The following is a 12,071-nucleotide window of genomic DNA, read 5'->3' as shown; positions in this document are numbered from 1 at the left end:
TATAGTGGGAATTAGTGGAATTCTATGGCAGGAGGAACAAGACTTCTGATCAGGTGACTGCAGGGTTATAAACACAAAATCAAATAGGGGTAATGCTGGAGTAGGTTTAATAATGAATAGGAAAATAGGAATGCGGGTAAGCTACTACAAACAGCACAGTGAACGCATTATTGTGGCCAAGATAGACACGAAGCCCACGCCTACTACAATAGTACAAGTTTATATGCCAACTAGCTCTGCAGATGACGAAGAAATTGAAGAAATATATGATGAGATAAAAGAAATTATTCAAGTAGTGAAGGGAGACGAAAATTTAATAGTCATGGGTGACTGGAATTCGTCAGTAGGAAAAGGGAGAGAAGGAAAGATAGTAGGTGAATATGGATTGGGGGTAAGAAATGAAAGAGGAAGCCGTCGGGTAGAATTTTGCACAGAGCACAATTTAATCATAGCTAACACTTGGTTCAAGAATCATAAAAGACGGTTGTATACATGGAAGAATCCTGGAGATACTAAAAGGTATCAGATAGATTATATAATGGTAAGACAGAGATTTAGGAACCAGGTTTTAAATTGTAAGACATTTCCAGGGGCAGATGTGGACTCTGACCACAATCTATTGGTTATGAACTATAGACTAAAACTGAAGAAATTGCAAAAAGGTGGGAATTTAAGGAGATGGGACCTGGATAAACTGACTAAACCGGAGGTTGTACAGAGTTTCAGAGAGAGCATAAGGGAGCTATTGACAGGAATGGGGGAAAGAAATATAGTAGAAGAAGAATGGGTAGCTTTGAGGGATGAAATAGTGAAGGCAGCAGAGGATCAAGTAGGTAAAAAGACGAGAGCTAGTAGAAATCCTTGGGCACAGAAGAAATATTGAATTTAATTGATGAAAGGAGAAAATATAAAAATGCAGTAAATGAAGGAGGCACAAAGGAATACAAACGTCTCAAAAATGAGATTTACAGGAAGTGCAAAATGGCTAAACAGGCATGGCTAGAGGACAAATGTAAGGATGTAGAGGCTCATCTCACTAGGGGTAACATAGATACTGCCTACAGGAAAATTAGAGATATCTTTGGAGAAAAGAGAGCCACTTGTATGAATATCAAGAGCTCAGACGGAAACCCAATTCTAACCAAAGAAGGGAAAGCAGAAAGGTGGAAGGAGTATATAGAGGGTCTATACAAGGGCGATGTACTTGAGGACAATATTATGGAAATGGAAGAGGATGTAGATGAAGATGAAATGGGAGATACGATACTGCGTGAAGAGTTTGACAGAACACTGAAAGACCTGAGTCGAAACAAGGCCCCGGAAGTAGCCAACATTCCATTGGAACTACTGACGGCCTTGGGAGAGCCAGTCCTGACAAAACTCTACCATATGGTGAGCAAGATGAATGAGACAGGCAAAATACCCTCAGACTTCAAGAAGAATATAATAATTCCAATCCCAAAGAAAGCAGGTGTTCACAGATGTGAAAATTACCGAACTATCAGTGTAATAAGTCACAGCTGCAAAATACTAACGCGTGTTCTTTACAGACGAATGGAAAAACTTGTTGAAGCCGACCTCGGGGTAGATCAGTTTGGATTCCGTAGAAATGTTGGAACACGTGAGGCAATTCTGGCCCCACGACTTATCTTAGAAGAAAGATTAAGGAAAGGCAAACCTACGTTTCTAGCATTTGTAGACTTAGAGAAAGCTTTTGACAATGTTGACTGGAATACTCTCTTTCATATTCTAAAGGTGGCAGGGGTAAAATACATGGAGCGTAAGGCTATTTACAATTTGTACAAAAAGCAGATGGCAGTTATAAGAGTCGAGGGGCATGAAAGGGAAGCAGTGGTTGGGAAGCGAGTGAGACAGGGTTGTAGCCTCTCTCCGATGTTATTCAATCTGTATATTGAGAAAGCAGTAAAGGAAACAAAAGAAAAAATTGGAGTAGGTATTACAATCCAGGGAGAACAAATAAAAACTTTGTGGTTCGCCGATGACATTGTAATTCTGTCAGAGACGGCAAAGGACTTGGAAGAGCAGTTGAACGGAATGGACAGTGTCTTGAAAGGAGCATATCAGATGAACATCAACAAAAGCAAAACGAGGATAATGGTATGTAGTCAAATTAAGTCGGGTGATGCTGAGAGAATTAGATTAGGAAATGAGACACTTAAAGTAGTAAAGGAGTTTTGCTATTTGGGGAACAAAATAACTGATAATGGTCGAACTAGAGAGGATATAAAATGTAGACTGGCAATGGCAAGGAAAGCGTTTCTGAAGAAGAGAAATTTGTTAATATTGAATATAGATTTAAGTGTCAGGGGGTCGTTTCTGAAAGTATTTGTAAGGAGTGTAGCCATGTATGGAAGTGAAACATGGACGATAAATAGTTTGGACAAGAAGAGAATAGAAGCTTTCGAAATGTGGTGCTACAGAAGAATGTTGAAGGGTAGGATGTATTGAATAGGATTGGGGAGAAGAGAAGTTTGTGGCACAACTTGACTAGAAGGAGGGATCGGTTGGTAGGACATGTTCTGAGGCATCAAGGGATCACAAATTTAGCATTGGAGGGCAGCGTGGAGGGTAAAAATCGTAGATGGAGACCATGAGATGGATACACTAAGCAGATTCAGAAGGATGTAGACTGCAGAGGTACTGGGAGATGAAGGAGCTTGCACAGGATAGATTAGCATGGAGAGCTGCATCAAACCAGTCTCAGGACTGAAGACGACAGCAACATCAACAACAGCTAAACCACCCGTTTTCCACTTTGCAAGTATCAATGCGAACATGGATAGATGACTGTGCAGTACATCCATTCAGTGTTAATTCTTGAACAAATAAATAATCAAAGTATACCTGACAGCGCTCCACATATTTCTATCATCTCGAGCATAGAGTTTGATTTACGATCTATCTCTCTGCATATGGGAGTTACAGAGCACTCTCGCTGTCTTAGGGTAAAATTAGAGAGTGAAAGACCCTCCTCACATTGTTATTGACAAACCTGTAATGTAGCACCGTTAGCGAATTAATCTGCAACCGACCAGCCCGTTACTCTCCACCTCTCATGAATAAATGGACTTTTCTGAGTCCTCACCCATCTCGAGATACGTCCATGTTGAGGAGATTAGCACTCCTTATCGATGTATAGTAACAGTTTTCAAAGTGCCGTGATGTAATAACGGACAGTTAAGAAGAACAAGAAAGGAATGATTTTTATAAGCGATTGAGCTCCAGACGGATGGAATTCGACGCATTTTTACGTAAATCAACCGAGTTATCAACTATAAAGTATTGTTCTAGAGTCTAGGATCGGTACGTGGAAGGTACTGGTAAGAGAGAACATAAACACACGCACTCCTAAGGCTACAACGTTCTGCACTTAAAACGGGCGTATAAGATAGATCACCTGCGTTTCCGACCTATCACACATATGTTATGTAGCCTTTTTAATATTCCTTAGTGAGAAATACACTCCTGGAAATTGAAATAAGAACACCGTGAATTCATTGTCCCAGGAAGAGGAAACTTTATTGACACATTCCTGGGGTCAGATACATCACATGATCACACTGTCAGAACCGCAGGCACATAGACACAGGCAACAGAGCATGCACAATGTCGGCACTAGTACAGTGTATATCCACCTTTTGCGGCAATGCAGGCTGCTATTCTCCCATGGAGACGATCGTAGAGATGCTGGATGTAGTCCTGTGGAACGGCTTGCCATGCCATTTCCACCTGGTGCCTCAGTTGGACCAGCGTTCGTCCTGGACGTGCTGACCGCGTGAGACGACGCTTCATCCAGTCCCAAACATGCTCAATGGGGGACAGATCCGGAGATCTTGCTGGCCACGGTAGCTGACTTACACCTTCTAGAGCACGTTGGGTGGCACGGGATACATGCGGACGTGCAGTGTCCTGTTGGAACAGCAAGTTCCCTTGCCGGTCTAGGAATGGTAGAACGATGGGTTCGTTGACAGTTTGGATGTACCGTGCACTATTCAGTGTCCCCTCGACGATCACCAGAGGTGTACGGCCAGTGTAGGCGATCGCTCCCCACACCATGATGCCGGGTGTTGGCCCTGTGTGCCTCGGTCGTATGCAGTCCTGATTGTGGCGCTCACCTGCACGGCGACAAACACGCATACGGCCATCATTGGCACCAAGGCAGAAGCGACTCTCATCGCTGAAGACGACACGTCTCCATTCGTCCCTCCATTCACGCCTGTCGCGACACCACTGGAGGCGGGCTGCATGATGTTGGGGCGTGAGCGGAAGACGGCCTAAAGGTGTGGGGGACCGTAGCCCAGCCTCATGGAGACGGTTGCGAGTGGTCCTCGCCGATACCCAAGGAGCAACAGTGTCCCTAATTTGCTGGGAAGTGGCGGTGCGGTCCCCTACGGCACTGCGTAGGATCCTACGGTCTTGGCGTGCATCCGTGCGTCGCTGCGGTCCGGTCCCAGGTCGACGGGCACGTGCACCTTCCGCCGACCACTGGCGACAACATCGATGTACTGTGGAGACCTCACGCCCCACGTGTTGAGCAATTCGGCGGTACGTCCGCCCGGCCTCCCGCATGCCCACTATACGCCCTCGCTCAAAGTCCGTCAACTGCACATACGGTTCACGTCCACGCTGTCGCGGCATGCTACCAGTGTTAAAGACTGCGGTGGAGCTCCGTATGCCACGCCAAACTGGGTGACACTGACGGCGGGGGTGCACAAATGCTGCGCAGCTAGCGCCATTCGACGGCCAACACCGCGGTTCCTGGTGTATCCGCTGTGCCGTGCGTGTGATCATTGCTTGTACAGCCCTCTCGCAGTGTCCGGAGCAAGTATGGTGGGCCTGACACACCGGTGTCAATGTGTTTTTTTTCCATTTCCATGAGTGTATATTTCAAGCGCACGACATACATTGTCCTTCCTGGTTTCTCTTACGGAAAACTATGTTATCGAACCGTAAGACACTTCCTCTGCGTGATACGAGGAAAATATAACTTTTCAGAGATGTATAGTGTCCACTGTTCACATCCGATCGCGGTTCAGAAATTATACGATGTCTGCATCAGACATCTAAAAAACGATCGTTAGTAGTGGGGGATACACCCTACAAGGAAACAAATAAACCCATAGCAGCAGCGTCCCACATGTGAAAATTACAACTCACTCCATCACTAACTCTGTAAACAGCACATATGTCAGGCAAATGTGTACACGGGGATTGCAACGCATCACAACGTCCTATCGCTAACTTAGCTATGATGCTGAAGTCTCGATTTTACACCCAAGATGGGAGAGGAGGAGGAGGAGGAGATTAGTGTTTAACGTCCCGTCGACAAAGAGGTCATTAGAGACGGAGCCCAAGCTCGGATGAGGTACGGATGGGGAAGGAAATCGGCCGTGCCCTTTCAAAGGAACCATCCCGGCATTTGCCTGAAGCGATTTAGGGAAATCACGGAAAACCTAAATCAGGATGGCCGGAGACGGGATTGAACCGTCCTCCTCCTGAATGCGAGTCCAGTGTGCTAACCACCCCAAGATGGGATAGGAGGGATAGAATACATCACATAAATCAAAGTTCGTTTAGAGCAATGTGTCAGGTTTGATCACAAATGAGATGGAAATCTTCTGATGCCCGACATGTTTACCGTTAACGATCGCAAATAGGCAGTGCTTTAAATGGCATTCAGAACACTTAGCTGTATATGAGTAGAACGCAGGCTATGCCACGTGACTGTTACATCTGTACAGAACACTGGAAAAAATTGACCTGCAGCATATTCTCCTTCTCTAGAATGCATCAGTCAACCATTAAATCGTAGCTTGTTACAGCTCTGTCTCAATCGAACACCCCATCAACTCTATGTTATCCTTTAACCCAGATTCAAATAAATTTAGAGCTGAATGGTTCTCTGTCCTCCTGAAAAGAATCAAATACTGTAGTCAACTCACGTGTATCACTGGTACCTCAACAGACATGCAGTATAATAGTGCCTCGACGGAAAGAAATAGACCATCTCCCTGATTCCCTTGGTTTTGATGTCGACCTTTTCCGGATTCCTTCTGTTGCCGCATACTCGTTCCGATGTACAAATTGTTCGGCGCGAGCCAGAAGATACGAAAGTACTTCCTCAAGTTGACCACATTTCGGTGTATATTCGGTCAATTTATACGTACTCCCTCGTCATTTTTCGCAATTCTGTCGAGTTTAGGTCAGATCTATCCATGCGATCACGACATAACACCTCGTTCTGTGTTCTAAAATTGCCTGTAAATGTAGCACAACTGCCAACACCTAGCCCAAATGCACAGCTTGGGAGGCGTAATATAGCACTGTTCTGGACTGTGTCCAGTCACCTCCACATTCAGAGGGAGATTTTGCCCTGTTTTCTGTATGTCTGTGTATATACCATCATGCAGAGCAAGTGTCTTACGGTTCGATAACATGGTTTTCCGCAGAGAAATCAGGAAGAACGATGTATGTCATGCGCTTGAAATATATTTCTCACTAAGGAATATTAACAACGTTACATTCCATACGTGTGCTAGGTCGGAAACGCAGGTGATCTATCTTATACGCCCGTTTTAAGTGGAGAACGTTGTAGATTTAGGAGTGCGTGTGTTTATGTTCTCTCTTACAAGTACATTCCAGGTACTGCTTCTAGACTCTAGAACAGTACTTTATAGTTGATAACTTGGTTGATTTACGTAAAAATGCGTCGAACTCCATCCGTCTGGAGCTCAATCGCCTATAAAAATCATTCATTTCTTGTTCTTCTTAACTGTCCGTTATTACATCACGGCACTTTGAAGAGTGCTAAGCTCCCCGACATGGACGCATTCGAGATGGGTGAGGACTCAGAAAGATCCATTTATTCATGAGAGGTGGAGAGTACCGGTGTTCTTCTGGTCGGTGACAGATTAATTCGGTAAGTGGCCTCTGCAGCGCCTGTATATTTAGTAGGCGTTAGTATGAGTAGCAGTTTGAGGTGTAAATTTGGTGAGGGGCTTGGTAAACCATTAGGAATTCTTGAATGGCTGCACGCTTCGCTATTCTGGGGAAATTGTTTCTCTGCACTGGACCGTGCCGCAGCTATCCGTCATTGCGCCTGCATCGGTGCCTAGATGACGTCTAAATGGGATGAGATTTTACAGTTCATAATTTGTCTGTGTTGGGGGTAGAGAATAACGATGATAGCATGTTGGGCTGATAGATTTGAATGGACCTGGATCTGGAGGAGGAAGTTAGTGTTTAACGTCCCGTCGACAACGAGGTCATTAGAGATGGAGCCCAAGCTCGAATTAGGGAAGGATGGGGAAGGAAATCGGCCGCGCCCTTTCAAAGGAACCATCCTGGCATTTGCCTGAAGTGATCTAGGGAAATCATGGAAAACCTAAATCAGGATGGCTGGACGCGGGATTGAACCGTCGTCCTCCCGAATGCGAGTCCAGTGTGCTAACCACTGCGCCACCTCGCTCGGTCCTGGATCTGTAGTACTTGTATGTGGTTTGGGGACATAAAACATTGCTCACATTTCAGCCGAATGATCAAAACACTGTCCTGTTCCACTAACTCAGGTCGTTCTGTTTCTATACTAGTTGCGGAAAGAGGTTCAAAGGAAAACAATAGGTTAAGTACCTGTCAATCAAAGGAGAACAATAGGTTTGCCCCCTGAGTACTACCTGCTCCTGATGTAGGCAACCCGCACTAACAAAATGCGCTCTTCTCTCCTAGCTCCACTACTCACGGTATGAGTGGGATATCAGGCATATAGTAACGTATTATGTTTGCCATGTTGTGAAACAAAAGTGATTTATAATATTCTCGAAGGTGTAAGTCGGAGGGTAAGTCTAAGACACTGTTTGTGACAAGACCACAATCATTCGCTGATTTTTCAAGCAGTACTACAGCAGACGGACACTGTCCACTATGCGAATATGAAGCGAAAGATTGAGAGCGGGATACAGGCATAGAACACGCCTAAGAGAGGTACATGGGGCTACCTTGTAGATAAGAGGATACTACATACGTGTTTTAGATGTGGATGTTCTAGGCATTTTAAAAGAGATTTTCCATGTAACCTGCTAAAGAACAGACTGACTAGAGGCCAGGATTAGGGCAAGTAGACGCTGAGTGTGTAATAGGATAGTAGCTTCGCCTGCTGCCCCTATTCTATTTATTTGCCTTTGTGCGAATGAAGAAGCAGTGTGTGCCCTACTTTACATGTGAAGCTCCCTGTCATTAATTAGTGAAGACTGGTATCACAAGTGTCCAATCATCGTGTCAGCTACCTCCCTTGAGCTCAGAAGATGATAGCTGCAAGATGGCCAACATTGCCAAACAGCATGTATTAGGGGAATTCACCACTACGTTGAGGATCCAGGGTTTCAACTGGTTATTTAAGGTGAGGGTAGTTTGTGAATTAGTCGTTCCTATGATTCCTGGTTCTGATTTTGTTCAGCACATAGATCTGATTGTTATTTAGAGGGAACAGAATTTTCATTCATATTCTCTAAGGGATAAGTCAGGAGAATAGGTCTCGGTTACTCTTTGTGACAAGCTGTACTGTAGCCATTGGAATTTTTCATCAAGTATCGGCTCGGCTTCACATGGTCAAAGAAACAGAGGAACAAGAAAGTGACAATTTTAGTCATCTGCCTTCTGAGGAGACTGCGCAGTTACAGCGTGCATGTCAGGCACACCCCGATGTGCTTACTGATGTTTTGGTGGTTGCAATATTTCTGTCAGATTTGCGCCATACAGGCTTTCTCCTCTGAGGATGAAATAGCTCAAACTGGTTATTGAGGAAAAGCTGAAGGACGGGATCGTTAGACGTTCCCATTCTCCATACTCTCCACCCAAACTTTTAGCTTGAAGAGGAGATGGAGGAGTTAGGCCTGTCGTAGATTATGGTATGCTGTGCAAAAAAGTAATATTGCAGTTCATATCGTTACCCAACCTGCGTTCCTGTTTATCCTGGTTTTGTAAGACGAAATGATTCACTATCCTAGATATCAACCAGAGCTATTGTCAGATTCCGCTGCCTGAAGACTCCAAACCGATCAGACTTTGCAACCAATTAGAATCTCTGCCGCGCAGAGTGGCCGCGGGGTTAGAAGGCGTCATGTCACTGATCTTGCGGCCACTCCTGCCGGAAGTTCGAGTCCTCCCTCCGCCATGGGTGTGTGTGCTGTTCTTAGCATGAGTAAGTTTAAGTAGCGTGTAAGTCTAGGGGCCGATGACCTCAGCAGTTTTCTCCCTTTAGAAATTCACATACACACAATTGGGATCTCTATGAATTTAACCGTGACTATCTGGACTATAGACTGTAGTGGTGGTATTGAACTTAAGTTCGTTCATCACTGCCTGAATGACTTGATTACATCCAGTGAGAAATTTTCTGAGCATGCTGAATATGTTGATGAAATCTTGTGCTGGCTAATGTGGGATGGGGCTCACAGTTAAGCCTCCTAAGGTAAAATTTGTTCAACCGCAGATGAAGTTTTTGGGACATATAGTTTCTCCCAAGGACATTACTTTTGAATAGAGTCTCACTGACGCTGTGCACAATTGTCTGCCACCTAAGGGTCTCAATGCTGTGGCAAGATTCATCGGCATGTTTTCTTTGTTTTTTTTCTTTCGAAAGTTCGTACATAACTTCAGCCAAATGGCAGCTCCGTTAAAAGAATTAAGAAAGGAATGAAGGAAATTTGAATGGGGTCGTTCTCAGCAATCCACTGTGGAGGGTCTTAAGAGGACGTTGGCAACAGCACCTGTGTTGGCGACCCCTGATATTTCAAAAGAATTTGTAGTTCGAACTGATACCTGTATGTCAGGTGTGGCGGCTGATCTTTTACAAGAACTCCCACCTGGGAGAAGACCAGTAGGATATGCCTCTCATAGGTTGTCAGGACTAGAGACTAAATATACAGTTTACAAACTGGAAGTCTTGGCTGTACCATTTGGCATGGAGAAATTTAGTATATATCTGGAGCAACACCCATTTATCTCTAAAACTGATAAGCAGACCCTTAGTTGGGTGCTGGGAAGGCTAAGGCAGACAGGGTGGATACCGAGATGGGCGATCTCTGCCTTCCAGTTTAGAGTGTGTCATATACATGCAGAGGATAAAGTTGCTGCTGACAGGCTTGATTGTGTGTTTGGGGAAGAAGATGGTGAGTCATCTGGTGAATGGACCATTGAAGCGGAATTCATTGCCGCTGTAGTCATTCGTCTCCCCAAGTTATGTTCGCCTGCTTAGCTGAGTGGTTAACGTGCTTGCCTACCATTCAGCAGGCCCGGGCTCGATTCGCGGCTATTTTGGAGATTTTTCTCAGTTCGTGGACTGGGTGATTTGTTGTCCACATCATCCTTTCATCATCATCACCGACACGCAAGTCGTCCAATGTGGCCTGGGCTGAAATAAGACTTGCTCTCGGCGGCCGAAGTTCCCAGGCCAACAATGCCACACGATCATTTCATTTTTCTTCCCCTGGTTATTTAAGGGCATTGTGGAACTTCCACATGTCAATGTAAGGTTAAAAGAAACTGAGAAGATAAAGGCTGGATAAAAGGTAAAGTCCCACTGTTTAAATGAAAATGACTTGTGCTGTCCATTCAGGGGATGCAAACGGGACAACATAGTTTTACCCTCTAATTATTACCCTTAATCTGTAGACATACCATGAGTCACCAGTCGGTGGCCATTTAAGAATATTTAAAACTCGAGTGAAGATGTTGGTTGGTTGGTTGGTTTGGGGAAGAAGACCAGACAGCGTGGTCATCGGTCTCATCGGATTAGGGAAGGATGGGGAAGGAAGTCGGCCGTGCCCTTTCTGAGGAACCATCCCGGCATTTGCCTGGAGTGATTTAGGGAAATCACGGAAAACCTAAATCAGGATGGCCGGACGCGGGATTGAACCGTTGTCCTCCCGAATGCGAGTCCAGTACCTAACCACTGCGCCACCTCGCTCGGTGCGAGTGAAGATGTGCAACCATTTTATTTGGCAGGGCATGGACAAGAAAATTAGGAAGTGGTACAGTCTTGCAAGGTGTCTGAGAGATTGACGTCACCTATGAAAGGTTATACATAGATTATGTAGGCACCCTACCATGGCCACTAGTCAGGAATAAGTTGTTTTAACAAAAGCTGTTTTTAAAAACAACCCACTTAATCATCTAGCTCTTCCATTCACTTATGCCTCTGGTACAGCAGTTAATAACACCACTTTCATGGCTGCATTAAAGTGTGGTAGCGGCTCGATGAGCGGTGAAGGGGTCCAGTTGTAGTGCACACACTTTTTATGCAACTGGTTGAGGGGTTGCGCAGTTGGCCTCCGTAGGTTAAGAACTCGGAGTAATATTTGATTTCGCACAAAAAAATTGCAGTTCAAGTAAGTTTGTTGGATGGGGTTAGGAAACTATTCTGGTGACATTCTGATCAGTTGGCCAATACCCCAGATACTCCACTTCTGTCTAAAAAAAACCTCCGCTTCTGACAACGCAGGCCTGCATGCTGCAGGTTGTAGAAAGGATGCATAGATTTTGCAAATGCTCCTGGTGGAAGGGTAATGTCATCATCCAAGCAATTCATGCAAGCAGCAATATGCTGTCTTAGCTGTTGCAGAAACTGGAAAATTGCGGTGACCGAGGCAGTGTTCAATGGGTGTTGCCTGCTCTTCTACACTTAAAAGGCATATTAAGGACAACAATATTCTTTGATTTCTCATCTAAGGATAACTGGAGGTAAGTGTTGGCGAGGTCACTCCTGGAATGGTGAGAAGATCTTCCTGGCAGCGGATACGATACGTTTCCACCTGTGCTTGAGCATTGATGGTAGCCTTCAAATCTTCACACAATTTGCGAGAACAATAGGGCTTTCTGATGATGACAAGGGGTGTGACCCATGCGCTAGATTTCACCGGCTCGATAACCCAGGCATCCTGGAGACGATCCAGCTCCTGCTTCTCATCAGCACAAAAGGGAACCAGAATTGGCCTAGCGTAGTAAAAACGAGGCGTTGCATCTGGCTGAAGGGTAATGTGGCCATGAAAGTCTGA

This window comes from Schistocerca gregaria, chromosome X, assembly GCF_023897955.1.
Source record: "Schistocerca gregaria isolate iqSchGreg1 chromosome X, iqSchGreg1.2, whole genome shotgun sequence".
NCBI lineage: Eukaryota > Metazoa > Arthropoda > Insecta > Orthoptera > Acrididae > Schistocerca > Schistocerca gregaria.
Note: the sequence above shows the minus strand (reverse complement) of the source record.